Source organism: Aulostomus chinensis, chromosome 2 (genome assembly GCF_037954235.1).
Source record: "Aulostomus chinensis isolate RoL2024-O1b breed Wild chromosome 2, RoL_Achi_v1.0, whole genome shotgun sequence".
Taxonomy (NCBI): Eukaryota; Metazoa; Chordata; class Actinopteri; order Syngnathiformes; family Aulostomidae; genus Aulostomus; species Aulostomus chinensis.
This window is the reverse complement of record NC_141321.1, coordinates 32,695,340-32,710,793: the sequence shown is the minus strand read 5'-3', so window position 1 is coordinate 32,710,793 and position 15,454 is coordinate 32,695,340. Positions and strand designations below refer to the sequence as shown.

The 15,454-nt window shown below is 46.0% G+C and overlaps 1 long non-coding RNA gene across 2 annotated transcripts; it reads left to right on the top strand.

Moving 5' to 3' along the window:
• Positions 1 to 285: 285 nt before the first annotated feature.
• Positions 286 to 5,075, top strand: LOC147269761 (uncharacterized). Of its 2 annotated transcripts, XR_015111589.1 has the most exons (4): positions 286 to 447; positions 4,139 to 4,193; positions 4,350 to 4,412; positions 4,482 to 5,075. It is a non-coding gene; the product is annotated as an uncharacterized LOC147269761 (long non-coding RNA). The 2 variants fall into 2 exon arrangements; XR_015111588.1 differs by having other exon boundaries at positions 4,350 to 5,075.
• The last annotated feature ends 10,379 nt before the right edge of the window (positions 5,076 to 15,454 follow it).

Here is a 15,454-nt window from a genome sequence, read left to right as displayed (position 1 = left end):
AGCCCGTTGCTGCGAGCTAACGGTGGGAGCCGCTGAGCTGCTGTTCCAACGTTTAGATCTCCACGCAGGAATCTGGGATCACATTAAAAAGACAAAGAATGACGAGAGTTCAAAAATGTAATGCTCCTGATGGCAATCGGTGAGTACATTTGAGCAAAGCCTCTTTAGTCAGATAGCGACGGGAAAGTAACACTTGCTATTGTGTTTAATATTGATATAATTCAGTCAGTTCCTGGCATGTTGGAGACTGAAGACATCTGCTGCAGACGGGGGGGGGGGGGGGGGGGCAGAAAAGGAAGAGATCAGTGGCGCTGTAGGTGGGAGGCTTTGATCACCACTCCCAACAAATGCTGCTCCCTGACACACTCCCATAACCGTAACCCGAAGAACCACATGGCGAGCGCTGAACGGGAGTAAAAGGAGTGGGACCGATGCTGATGAGAGAAGGTAAAAGACTGCAGGCCAGGAGAATAATCCTCTAGTCTTTAATTAAACCTTCCTAACGATCGCAGGGAGAATGGCAGCCTGGCGGTGGAGGAGGGGGATGCTTTTATACTTGAACACACACACACACACACACACACACACACACATACACACACTTCTCAGCTAACTTTTTTCTGTAGTTTGAGGGGCGGGGCCATGATGTCACATGCTTCAAAGGTTTTAAATCTCTGACTTTATTCTCAGGATAAAAGTTAGCGCAGGACCCGCAATTAAATCTTCTACCATCTCAATCTCTCGTCCTGACCGTCCGTCAGAGTCTCCGCTGAGAAACTAGGACTTTTATCTCAGTGGGTGTTTTTTTTTTTTTGACTGAGCAGCTCCCCCCCAAGAACTCATTCCATCACTTAGCATTTGCACCTCCGGTGGGAAAGTTCAGGTGAGGGCAGGTTGAGGCCAGTTCCTCGTCACAACGCTGCTGTTTATGAGTGAGCTGCTGCCTGAAACGCTCTTTTTGAAAATGGCGTTCACCAATCAGTGGCTGGTTCCTGTTGTGGTGGAGTGGTTCTTACGCCGGGGGAGGAGCTACATGGGTTCTCCAAAACAAACACCTAAAACAGTTACTAATGTCTGCAGTCCAAACTTGCAGAAAAAGGGGAAACTTTCTCTGGCAGCCAGAGGAACTTTAAAATTGAAGCAGGCAAACTTTGGGCGGTAGGCGACTCTCCCCTACAACCGAGGCAGCTGCCCTTTGTCTGCACGCCACGATCTTTTCCAGTGTGTCATAATGTTTCTCTGCATCAAGTAGAGTCCAATTACAGTAAGATACCAGAACCTTTCAGCGAAAGGCCACAGGTTACCAGCACCGCCACATTGTACAATGTACAACTTATTTAAATGTTGACAGGTCAAAAATGTTTTTCGGTTTTCACACAGGCGTTTATCAACCCTTGAGTCAGTTTAAGCTCAAAAACAGAGGGTACATCGTAAGTTAGGGCACAAGCTTCACATTCAGAGCCTCGAGCAGCCGTTGTGTTAGCGAGAGGCTACCTGTTCAGCATCAGACTAAGACGCGGACGAGAGTGGACCAGATCTGCACTGATGGATACTCATGTTAAACTCTAGAAACGGGGTCTTTGTCCTTCAAGCAGGTATTTATTGTCATGTAGCGTGTTGTTTTTCCGGTGCTCCTGTCCTGTATTTTATGGTGGCGCTACCATGTTTTGTTGTGTGTTGGTCAGACATTTTGTTCAGATGATACTCGGCCATTTTACATTTATCTTTCGAGACACCGTCAATGAAAATCTGCTGTTTAGCTAACTGGTATGTTTACTTTACTGGGGAATGTTGATTAATGCAGCGCAAAGAAAGCGTGAAGTAACCGTGAAAACAATTCCTCTGGTCCGAAAGTGCTGAGTCCTTCTGACACGAAAGTTATCCAACCAACGTCACCTTAGGGAGCAGCGTTTTGGCAGCCAAAGCAGAGAAGCACCCACCCAAACACCTTCACACACTCAGCACGGCACTTTCCTGCGGCGCCAACACTGCACACGGCGAGTCTGAGGTTCTTTGAGATTTATAGATGAGACGACCACGATCAATGTCCGTGTGACGTTAGCGCACGCAAATGTCAAGTTCAGACGCCGCTTTAGAATCGCACTCATACACCAAGGGAATGTACACGCCCAGTTTATCGGAAGGCTACAGCAGCGGATGAAACTGTGGGAACAATGTAGGAGTCAGAGCGGAGAACATTAAGTAGTTGTAGGGGTGGGGGTGGAGGGGGGCGGCGGCAGGGAAACACAACGCTCATATCCCACGGGGAAATTTATTAGAAGACCCAGCCTCTTGTTCATTTTGTAAAGGCTTTTCCAGAGGCAAACATTACTTTCACTCTCCTGACACTGGCATAGGCATATCAGTGTGTGTGTGTGTGCGTGTGTGTGTGTGTGTGTGTGTTAACATACTCAATATTCAGCCTGCAGATGAGTTCTGTTTTGCTCTCAGATTAAACATGGGGGAGTCCCAGGTCAGTTACTTATGACACACACTGTTCCATCCCTCACTGTGTACACACTGGTACACGCGTGCACACACACATGCACACACACACACACACATGCACGCGCAGCGACAGAACAATCTCCAATCCCCCGATGCAACTATTCATAAATATCAAAACAGGGGAAGTCGAGTTTCTTGCTATCAAATCCTCGATAGCATGCGAGGGTAATGTGTTTTCAAATGGCACATGAGAAATGTGCTTATGACAATGATGAAAGCAGATAACGGCGGTGATGGAACAGCCGTACGCCTGCCGCCGTTTGTCTTGTCGTGTTGTAATCACACTTTGCCTAAAGTGCGCGCTGATATCAGAACTGGTGTGATGATATCGGATCCCTGCAAACTTTACAGACATCGAGTGGAAATCAAAAAAATTGTATGTACAAGTCTCTTTCCTAATGGCCTCTGTAAAAAAAACAACCTCCTGATTAACATCCTGCTTTTGACTCCGTCCTCCATGTTGCTAATTACGCTCTGCCTTTATTAGCGGCTGCTATTATTCATGAATCTTTGAGGGAATTGTCTGGTTGCACATGTTTGCAGTAATACTTGCATAAACTGCACTGTGTACAAGTGGAAGGAATTCTATAATATCAATACCACGTTTATTACTAAACGAGGCTACGGCCTGTAGCCGGTTGGCTTGAGCACAAAGATTAACGAGCGGAAACAGCTAACGAGGTTCTGGGCAGAAAAAAAAAAAAAAAAGATCAGCACAGGTTTATGTAACGTGTAGTATTTGTTAAAGCCGTAGTTCATTGTGCTGTTCTTCTTCTTTTTTTTTTTTAAACAAAAAAAAGATGTTGTCATGGAAACACCCAGGAGTCTGTTGACTTTGTATCACAGCTAGCGCTTTACTGCCCGAATTTCCTGTTTACTTGGATAAACTGACAACACATTGGGAGCCGTGCCGTGGTTCAGAAGGGATCATTCGTCCATAATTGCCAAGTCTAGACTGAATCACTTTATAAAACAATTACAGGAGGCCTGCCTGCTTTGGCTTTATTATTTCTGTATCAGCTGCAGTGTGTTGTTTCTCCTTCTGTCTCCACAGGTGTCATTAAGTAGCAGAAGGAGGCCTGTGTGGCCTACTGCTTATTCTGTGAGTGTGTGTGTGTAAGTGTGTGTGTGTGTGTGTGTGTATATGCGTGTGACAAATTCGGTGTAATCCCATCCGGTCGGGTCACTCAGAGTATTACATGTGGCCCGCAGGGGCAATGGGCAGTGGAAATGAAGGGCTATTAGAGGAAGAGAGGGAGAGAAAGAAAAGGCTGGTAGAGACGTGGAAGCTAGAGGCGATGTGACAGTGGAGACTGTCCAATAATGGTGATGTCTTCCTATCAATCCAGCGGTGGCAGGGCACCCCACAGCTACACGCTGCCCCGTATCATATTAATACAGTGTTATATCCCAGACAAATAATAATAACAGTCATAGCAATAGTAGTTTACATTCACAGATAAAGAGTTAAATCACTTTCTCTGTAATGCTGAGAAAAGAGTTCTCCCTGGAGAAGCAGGAGGGCGGTTCTGGTGCGGCCACATTTGCATGATGAGAAAGAGCCGCTGGTATTCATCTTAGTAAAGTCGCCCTAAATGACTTCAACAGCACTATCATCTGTTCTACGCAGGTGTGCAGGCGGGGAAAATCACTCACTTCAATCAAAAAACGCTGCAGCTCGCTGGGTAAGGAGCCTCATTTTTTACTATCACATTGTGGGTGGGGGGGGTGTAATAACTTTGTTTTCTGGACGGCTCACGGAGGCCATTCTCTGGGATTAGTGTGTTTGTGGAGTCTGGATTATATCTGAGACTGAAACTAAGAGTTCTGGACGCTTTCAGACGCCACTCCCCATTGTAACAGAGCAACAAGCTACTTCCAGTTAGCGCTCCGCTAACGCGCAGGTGAATACAAAATAATGAATCACTCTCTCTGAACAATGTACCTGCTGTTCAAAGCCATTTCTTTCACAGGTGAACCGACTGGGGGGAAAAAAGTCGCTTGGAGCTGCGGAGCATCTCACTACAAATGGGAGAGAAGTGTTGTCCTTGGATGCAAAATCACCACAAACCCCTGAGTGCAGGACGAGTCATCAAACCTTCCTTTTTGTTCCACAATGAGGGATTTTTGTGTTGGAAAGGCTCGGCTATTTGAGTTTTACATACCTGGAGCATTTATCATGAGATACCCAGACATTAACAGGCCGGGACCACGGTGACGTGTCAGTGTCCCTGTGGAGTCTCGAACGTCAGCCATGACCTCACGTTCGATATTTGGGAATCGCAACAGAACAGAGGGAAGAGAATCCAGCTTCACCTGGATCCTCGCTGACTCTTACTGTTGGAAGACAGCAAACACACAGAAACGCAGCACAGCGGCAAACTATGGCGAGGTGCAGAGCGATGGGACATAACAGGGTTCTACGCTGGTAGAACAAAACAGGGTTCTACGCTGGTAGAACATAACAGGGTTCTACGCTGGTAGAACAGCATCCCTGCCTGAAACTCGCCTCAACTTCTGATGTGCCTCTGTTAACACATTACAGCACGAGATGCAAGTCGGTATCAGTTGCCTCTTCTTTTTCTCTCTTTTTTTTCGTTTTGCAATAAAACAGTTGAAGCTTTTGCCCTCCTTCGATCTTCATCCTCCCTCCCCACTTCTTTATTCTATTCTCTCCATTGTATCTCCTCCTCCCCTTCCTCCTCGGTGGCGGAGGGGAAGGAAGCAAGAAGTGGTAACGTGCGCCATGTCTTCATTAAAGTGTCACTCCCCATTATTTTCATGCTATCTCAATTAGCAGCAGGTTTAATAAACGCCCTCTTCTCTCTCTCCCTCTCTTTCTCTCTCTCTCTCCTGGTAACTCTCTCCATTACCAACTCTTTAACTCTGCGATCAGACTAAGTGAAGGAAGGATGCGTAGGAAGTGATGGGCAGAGCGGGAGGAGTTGGACAAGAGTGAGGAAAGAGGAAAAGGGGGGAAAAAAAAAACAAGAGAGGATCCGGACCAGTTTTCTTCTGAGCATCTCTTTCTCCTCTGAGAGCAATTAGCCACTGCAGGCGATGGCGAGTCCCTCGACTGATCTGCAGCTTCTGCTCTGCTGGAGAGTGTGTGTGTGTGTGTGTGTGTGTGTGTGTGTGTGTGTGTCTCGTCACCTCAATAATCACTGCAGCAAGTCAAAATGGTCTCTGTGAGTTCAGCAGAAATAAGGCCGGGTCAGACACAGATAGAGAACAATATCAACACAGGGACGGTTTTCAGAGGCTGGAACGTCCGCCATTATGATGTTTTGTGAAGACGCGAACAATCACCTCCGGCCACATGTGGAAGTCACAGGACGTGAATTCACACGTCCACGGGAGCTTTCTGGAAGGGCTTATTTTAGATTTACTGTCTGGGGTTTTGTGAGGAAGTCATCAGGAGCTTCGGTCCTTCCTTCACTGGATTTGGGTCAACCTGTCTCGCCTGCAGGGAGTCTGGAGCAGCAGCTCTGCAGCTCTACGGTGACCTGCAGGTGCGCAGAAAAATGTGTTTCATGCACCAAGATCCTACCTTTTACTAATAATTTGTAGGTAACAGATGTAGAAGTGCAAAGTTGATGGGAAAACTTTGCATCTGCAGCACACAGGTACACAGAATAAATTCTGTGGTTCCATCATGGAGGACAACCACGACTGCAAACGCGGATATAAACACACACATGCTCACACACACTCAGGTCAGATGCTGCTGCTGCTGCAGACACACATGTAAACACACAAACACACCAACACACACACCCTGTAATGGACTGATTAGGGTGGAGAGCTCTATCAGTCCTGCCATCTTACATTTACCTCTCCACCACTTGGCTTTGGTACGCGAACCCAGGGTGCATACATTAACACCTTATACTGCCAAACTCCTCTCACTGACACACACACACACACACACGCACACACACGCGGTGATGGCCGGTGACGGGAGGAGGTGGTTGGTCAGGGGCTGATCCGTGTGTAATTGGGGGAGTATTACAGCAGCCACCTCACTTAGCCTCTGGGAGAGTGATCTATATTCACTCTGCAGCTCATATTCACAGACCATATCTGAGACAAAAACACAGCAGCTCTCTCTCTCTCTCACACACACACACACACACACACACACAGTCGACACACAACGCATGAAACCCCCGACACTTGGAATTTAATGTTTTCCAAAGTCCAGCCAAGACACAGAGACAAACCCAATGGACCAGAGGGTGCCGTGCTGCTAAAAGGGTGAACTCCAGGTCACCTGGTTTAGCGTTGAGGACGTCTGCATTCCAAAGAGGGAATAAGATGTGAAGTTGGTGTGTTTTCAGTTGAAGTAATGTACGTGTCTTTGTTGTGCTAATAAACATTTGTTGCTGTTGTTGCTTTTATTTTGTTTGTTTGTTTTTTTCCTAGTTAGTCTTTAGACGGCCTTTTGCTGCTCGTTTTTACCGCGGGTGTGTAGAGCAAATCACAACAACTGCGGCAGCAAGTGTGCAGTGTCGGTCACCCTCACCAGTGATATTGAGTTTTCTTTTTGGGATGTTTTTTTCTGTTTTAATGTATTGTTTTCTTTCCTCTTTTGTTAATCTGATTTGTTGTATTTGGGTTGTTGTTTTTTTTTCCACTGTTGTGTCTTGCTCTTAAGTAACGTAATAGAATTTTGTGGAAGCTGCAGAGAGAAAAAAAAAAAAAAAACAGATCGAGCTCAACTTTGTGAGTTCTGTTCTCCTCACAGTCATTTCTAATATTCTATTGTGGAAATGCTGAAACCTTTATTTTACCTTCTTTTGTTGTCTAAAAGTGGCAAAATCCACTGAACGAAACAAATAGAAAATACGTTTTTACTCCCTCATTGTTCCACGAGCGTTCAACAGGAACTGCTGTAATAAAACAAACAAATCTGCAGATGTTTCTCCATCAGAGTCAAACGCCTCGGTGCTCGGCGAGGTAAATCCGCTGAAATAACTTGATAAGTCGGTGCAGCCCCCTTGCCATCTTTTGTAAATGCAGGTGCGACAGGTTTAAAAATGGTGATGAGTCTTTACATGGATTGAGAATAACGGCGGTGAGCAGGAGAGCAAGGTGATCTCTGTGCCCCAGAGAGCTCCATGCTAATTTTTTCCAGGGCATGTGCCCATTAGCATAGCGAAGCCGACACCGTAGCTTCGGGCTACATATAATACCCTAATGACCACTCTGCTGCTACTTTGAATCAAGGGTATTAGTTTTGTCTCGGATAAAAGACGGCGCTGATGGCTCAGCCTGCTTCCACCGACGGACAGTCGAGGTTTCTTTTTTTCATTCCTGTATTTTTGAGGACGGAAGGAAGAAAAAGGTCGTTTGTCGTTGACCACAAAGTGGGAGTCAACAGCTCTCCCCCCACCTCGGCTCTGAGTCGGAGGAGCGCAGTTGTGGATCAACAGATGCGTATGCGACTCACGGCGTCGTAACTTCTGTATTTCAGGACGATATTTGTGTACTCACAATATCAATAGTGATATTTAAATACGAAGTATAACCTTGGAGGCCACGAGACACTGGGGTTTGTGCGACCAATGAAAACCGTTAACGTTTTAGCTTAAAATGCGTCACAAGGGGGAACTCAACACAACCCGATGGCGACTAAAACATCCCCTGCGTCTGCAGTGACCTTACTGACGAGTGCTCTGTGCTTCAGGATGTGGCAGAGTCTGTCGTGTCTGGTTAGCTCGATAATCTGGCCAGTAAACATGCCGCCATTTCATTTTGTCTTTCTGTCAGCTGCACTGGTGTTACTACCGTTGAATCAAGCTAGCGTAACGTTAGCTTTGCCGCTCGTAGGTTAGCCCGACAAGTCGGCTACATCGGTATCTTATTGTCTGAGACATTTGTTTGTGAAAGACTTGACCTTGATTTGATTGACTGATCGATTGGGTCATGGCGAAATTAATGGGGTGATTGTTTCTTTGTCAATGAACATATCTTAAGGCCTCGACACGCCACGCGGCTGATGAACTGAGGCGCGGCGTTCTGTGACATCATATCGGCGCATCCAAAGACAGGTGATCTGACGGGAGGGAATCGTAGAGCCCGACAACTGTGATGAAGGAAAAGATCCACTTCCATCGGACGCATTCAGATACGTCCGGATCAGGCGACAGGACTGGAGGACAAAAAGCCGTTTGTGGAGATATTGAGGTTAACGCGGCACTGCAAGCCTCAGTGTCAGTGGAACCGCACGATCGTGCCACACACAAGGACCAAACACGCAGGGCAAATGTGCATGTTTTTAACAAGACCTCCTGATGTATTATTGTATTTCACAAATATATCATTAAGAACATTTAGTTGTTTGGTCGAATCTGCGCTTCCGTCAAGCAATACTTCATTTCTGTTTCTCCCGTCAGCCGTTGTGATTTTATTCTAATGCCTTGATACGTACACAACACACGGCCTGACCCCCCACTTTAAATCCAGCGATAAAGACTTTGATGTCACTCAAGCAACGCATTATTTCAAAATTTCATTTGATTTCATGCAAATAATGGACGGGGACGGAGAGGATCAAAAATTAATGGGGGACTTTGGGAAGCATGATAAATTATTGAGCGGCGGCTTGATTAATTCTTAATAGCCATTGTCAAAAAATCACCGTCTTCCAGTGCAGTTAATTTTCATGAAACCTACTTTAGAGGAGTGTTTCTTTTCTCTGCTGCTGCTGTAACACTGCTCATCCTCCTATCCTCCTCCTCCTCTTCCTCCTCTTCCTCCTTCCTGCAGCTTCCTGCCTGCCAACGGGAGAAGCCACTTGTTTCTTGCGGCTGTTCTGACCCGCTCCAGAGCAGTTGAGTGTGCGGGGAGAGGACGCTGCGGTTTTTCTCTTTTATTTTTTTTTCTCTTTTCTCTTTGGAAATGTGTATTTTTTTGGATTGGAAGTTAAGAGTATAAAAATAACACCAACATTTTATACAAAGAAAATTAAAAAGAAAATATATAATTACAAAAGACCACAAATAAACATAAATGAAACACCTCTAACACAAAATAAACGAATGTAACATTTATCTTCCACTGTCGACCTCCTTCTATTCTAAAGGGATGATTTATACGCCTCCTCATCAGGCTACAAAATATTAAAATGAAATAAATCCACAAGTGAAATTACACCTAAATCAAGTTTAATTGCAAAGGAAAATTAATTCAAAGGCATTGACGAAAGAAGCGAATGGGGTTTTGTGTGTGTGTGTGTGTGTGTGTGTGTGTGTGTGTGTGTGTGTGTGTGTGTGTGGTGGTGGTGGGGGGGTTAGTGGCCCGATGGCGAGCTGGACCTGATGCGTCATATGTGTTGTTTATAGTTTTAAAAACTACTTAATGAACATTTAGGTCAGATTCAAGCCGTTAACAGGAGAAGTCGAATGTTTCTTTCTATCTGCAAGACAACCAGGGTCCAGGAGGTTATTTAGAAAAAACAAACAACAACAACAAAAACCCGCCACATTTCCGTTCTGCTTTTCCTGTCTAAATGTGATTCTTTATATAAGCGGAAGCCGGAGCGAGAATAAAGAACCAGAGCCACACTGCTGCTGGCTGCTGGCTGCTGGCGTCAGCGGGGAGTTCAGCAGCAGTCCAGCCGGCCGGAGCTCCAAGCAGGAAGGAGATGCTCGGAATTTTCAACATTTTGTTTCCATCCATGTTTTTGCTGTAGATATTTGAAAGTTTCACACACATTTTTTTGGGGGGGGCAACAGAAGAGTTTAATTTGGAGAAAGATGAAACAAGGACACTGTTTTTCTCAGCCTGACCGGGGGGGGGGGGGGGGGGATATTACTGTTTATGTTTTATTATCATCAATAATAAGCGAAAAAATATGAGTGGAAATCATCTTTGATCATTTAAAACCTAAAAGGAAAAAAAAAAAAAAAAGGTCGCCTATTTTATCTTTTTCAAGTGTGTGATGTTTAAACAACAGCAGACAAAAAAAAAAAGAAAAAGAAACAACACAAAAGTATGAAGTCGTGTTTTTCTCACTGCTGCTTAAGAGCAGGGATATTTGCTCCCTGGCACCCGCAGCAGAATCAAAATAAAGCATCTTATTTTGAATATTAATTTCAAAACATGTTTCCATGAATTATAGATAACAGATATCAATATGGTAATGAGTACACAACATATGGTCGGCCGCTATGATTATGGACGTGCACCAGCAGGGGGAAGAGTGCACAAGGAAACGGAGCCGCCTGTTATGAAAGCAGCAATCTGGAGGAGAACCGAGCTCCTCCGCTCTCACGGAGGGCGAGGAGAACCTCCACGCCGCTCTCTGCTGCTCTCACCTTCCCTTCTGATCTTTACTTCTGATTTCAAACAAACAAAAAAAAAAAAAGGAAATACGACGTGACGAAGTTGCACTTCTGCAGTGAAATTCCTTCTGTAAAGTGAAAGGAAAGTGAGCGCCTTCTGTAGAGACGAATTCTCTCATTCGGTGCTTTATTCTTATTTGTTTCTCTTTTATATTAAAAGTATAAAAAGTAGATTTATTTTATTGGGGGGAGGAGTGTGTGTGTGAAATCCCCCATGACCCCCCCCCCCCTCAACATAACAATATTTGCCACGGAATCAAAAGGATGAAGCCTTTTTTTTCTCTTTTTTTCCAATTACTCGCATTTTTTCCCTCCATAATTTATTCATTCCTATTATGAACCGTTCATTTATAATTTCTGTAATTTTTCTGCAGCGGTAAAAGCAAATAAATATGACGTCGTAATTCAAAATGTAGACCATCGGCCTTTTCTATCAAAGGTATTCGCCTCTCATTACCCTCTGGAATCAAATTAATCAGAGATGTGCGGTCAAGCGCTGCCTTCACTTCCTGTGTTGTTGCGGTGGTGTGTTGATAAACTGCAGTACGTGCATCAAAGTACTGTAGTACAGGTATTTCTTCCACATGACTTCTGGACTTTACATCTTCGTTCACACCGTAAAAACCCAGCGAAGGTCAAGAGTTGCATGTCGGCAGATCTCACGTCGGCTTGGTGCTTTGTGGTGGAACCGTGCTGGTGACATCATCCATATTAAATCCAATCAAATAAACGAGGCAGACAAACTGTTCTCCACCGAGGCTCGCGTTCCGCTCAGAGGACTCCTGTTCTGCCGGGGGAAAAAAAGCTTTTAGAAATAAAACGAGTGAACTACAAGGACGTGACGCTTTCACACTGCTGACTTGTGTTATTATTGTACCGGAATCGTGTTCAATATTTGACACAAACGTGCACTTGTGACAAACCAATGTAAGGGAAGCAGGATTATTTACTGTTTTTAACGTACGTTTTTAACGAAAGTGGTGAATATCAGTCACATCACCAGTAACTGGAGCTTGAGCCATACTGGGATTTCGGGGATTGATGCTGGAACCAACATCAGGAGGAACGTAAATGATGAATTTGATTGTTTTCGAGAGGATCCCTCAAACGTAGCCGTTAAAAAAACGATGATGAAGACGAGCGACGGAGGCCAGGCTGCAGACGGCAGATTAAAAAAACTTTATGGTAGAAAATGACATCATTGCACTGAAATAATAAACCTCACTGGGAATCTAATAATTGTAAATTCTCATAGCCTGTTTTTTTTTTTTTAAGTGTTCATTTCTGCAATTATCAAAGAATATACACGCCTTTATTGATATCTCAATCATAGGCCAGCATCAGATGATTGATCGCCACACGCGTCAGTCGGGTCTGCAGTGGTCCAGCGCTCTCCCGATGGAGAAGCACTGAAACTGCAGGAAGTTCCTGGACGTCAGTCTAAAGAGAAGCTGAAGGGTTCTGGTCGTAAGATGGAAATCAGGTTGTCATTCAGGAGCAGGTCCGCAGCACCTGGTGAGTGCCAGGGTTACGAGTCCGGTCCGGTCCGGTCCGGTCCGGTCCGTGAGAGGAGCAGTGAGCTTTAGGGAGAGCTGATTTTGTGGCATAAAAACTGCATGAATTTATCAAACGGAGCTGCTGAGAGCGAGTGATTACTTCCTGGCCCGCTGCAAACCACAAGCATGCTCGGGTCTATTATGTGATGGCTGTTGCTCCGCAGCTTTGTAGTGTGTGTGTGTGTGTGTGTGTGTGTGTGTGTGTGTGTGTGTGGGCCTGCCAGTGACTGGCACGGGCCTATCTTCTTCCCTGCATATTCATCAGCCCTCATGAACATCAGAGCTACTTGATTGCACTGTGATTATTCACAAACCTCTCTGGCTCCTCCCGCGTCTGCCCTCTGTACTCCATTACCAGTCAGAACACAGCCCCGCCGCTGTAGCATCGCCCGCCCGATCTGACACCATTCCTTTTACGGGTTCAACAGCTTGCTTGTCGTACAGCAAAGTAATTAGTATTGCACGCTCATATTAATTAACAAAGAGTGTTATCACTTTATTAATCCATATTAGAGAGGTGGAGGAAGGAGGGAGGGCGGGGAGGGTGTTGGAGGAAGGAGCGCTCACTCGGGGAGTTTCCCCTGCCGCTGCTTTGCAGCCCCATTGTCCATGACCCCCGGTGCCTTCAACACATCTCAGCAGTTTACACTGTTCATTAAACCTTTTTAAGCAAATATGGAACAAACAAACAGGGGTGACGGGATTGTGGAAAACAGGTGCCGTGGTGTGAAAGCGTAAACGATGTGACAGTGGGGGAATTAATTACAACCGCAGCGCTAATTGGAAGCAATAATTTGTGTGATTAGGGGGGGCCGCTTAAGAATTGAGACGCATCTATGGCTTGTATACGAGGCCTGTAGCGTCTCGCTAGGGGAGCACGCCACTCATACGCGGATGGGTCGAGCTGAGCGCTCTCACGTGAATTTGTAAGAGCGCGTTTCAAGTTTGTCCTCTTTCACGCGCACGCAGGCTTCCTGAGAGGAGGCATAACCAAAAGGTTCCATTAGAAAACGCTGATGTGGCATGAGCTAATTAACAAAGTGGGCTTTGTAGGTGGTGGGGGTGGGGGCGCTGGTGGGCCCATCGCTCCCTCTTAATATTAAATACGAAACAAACCTCAAAGCTGGGAGAGGAAGCTTTACACACACAGCACTTCTAAATGTAGACCACAATCGGAACAAAGTCCCCTCCTCGTATTATCCTCCTTCATTTCCTATTGGCCGCAGTGATCAAAGCGCATAATTAATTTCTGCCAATTCAGGATGTAATCTGGATCTGTTTCTCTTTTACAGTTCTGTGCTGGTGGAGGGAATTCTTTGCAGCTCAGCAAAGTCCACTGGCTCCTTGGACTTCAACTTACCTCCTCACACACACACACACACACACACACACACACACACACACACACACACACACACACACACACACACACACACACACACACGCAGATGAGCAACGCCTGCCAGGCGGACGCACCTTGTTGATCACAGAAATAAAAGCGATGCATTCACCGGTTGGACGTCAATCTGGGAAAGAACCAACGGCTTCGACAGGTTGGGTTGTAAGAAGCATCGGACGCCGTGAGGCGGGAGGAGGAGAACCAGCGGGGGCTCCTGAACCGCTTGACCACAGACGCTAAAGTGGATGTGGACACTTAATTAGCAAAAATGCATCAAACACGGGTGGCGGCCATAAAGAGGCGGACCGGGAGAGAGCGGGTGAAGACGGCAACAGATCAGGATGTTTGGAGAGGAGTGGTGATGTCATCAGAGTGACCTGATCTGACACCAAGTCCCGCCCCCCCAGCTTCTTGTTTAGTTGTGTTAATTCTGTGCGGGGGGGGGGACTCAGCAGGGGTTGAACCCTGGTCCGGACTCACCGGTCCACCGTGGCAGTGTCGGTTCAAGCACATGCTGATAAATCAGTGTTAGACTTGTGTATGTGTGTGTTCACACCTGGACGTGACGGGCAAATGTGACCCCCCCCCCCCCCCCCCGCTGCACTCTCTCCTCTTCTTTTCCTCCAATATTATATATATTTGGTATTATATACAATACCAAAGAAAGAGACGCCGCCTCACAAAACGTTCATTAAGTGCGAGAGTGTAACAAGTTTAGGTTTAAGCTGGGAGACCTTGGTGCAGCGGTGATATCCAGGGTCACAAATCTTCACGTCCACAGACGCCACGACATCGTGAGCATCACCTGAACGCAACTCCGAGGCGTCCAAAACACAAATCACATTCCAGATGAACCACGTGTCTTTCAACCTTAGATAAATGCAAAAAGAGAGCAAAACCAAAAATGCCGAGGTTGTGTGACGCGCCGCAACACTGCGTCGTACTCGAATAACAAGTTAAGACATGTGAATACTCCAGAAATCGCTCTCAGACGGATTCAAATGAGCCGACTCGATGACCGCACGCCACTCTTCTGCGTGGGACCTCGTCGTTTCCCATCTTTTCTAGTTTTGCAGCAGCTTTAGATTTGTGATCCAGCGGGAGCAGAGAGACGTCGGTTATTCTCTGGTCCCTGTTATCTAAATCTCCCTCGCTTTGATAATGGCACCGGTTGGTGTTATTTCCTCATAAAGCACCGAAGCTGCGGACGCAACATGAAATTGTGTTGCATTCCCTCCTGTAGCTCTGTAATTGCTCGGACTTTATTACCGGCCCGATGGACTTTGCTGTAACAATAACAATATGTATTGTCACGTTTCTGTGGTCTGCAGACTCTCTGAAGGCTCACTCTCATACACTTTACCTGGCTTTCATCACAGTTTCAGCAGAACCATCCAGCTTTACAGGACTCATCACATTAAGCCTTATAACCCTTATTAGTACCGTGCAGCTTCGAACTACCGTCACGCTGATGGAGAATAAACAGGAGAGCGCCTGAGAGCGATGAGGAGGTCAACATCAGGACGGGTTTTTGTGCTTCAAGCTCTGCTGAACCAAACAATCCAGCAGGAAACCTCACTAGCAGCTTAGCGCGCCAACTGTAGCTCGCCATCGGCCTAATGTGATGGTGTTTCCTGTGCTCA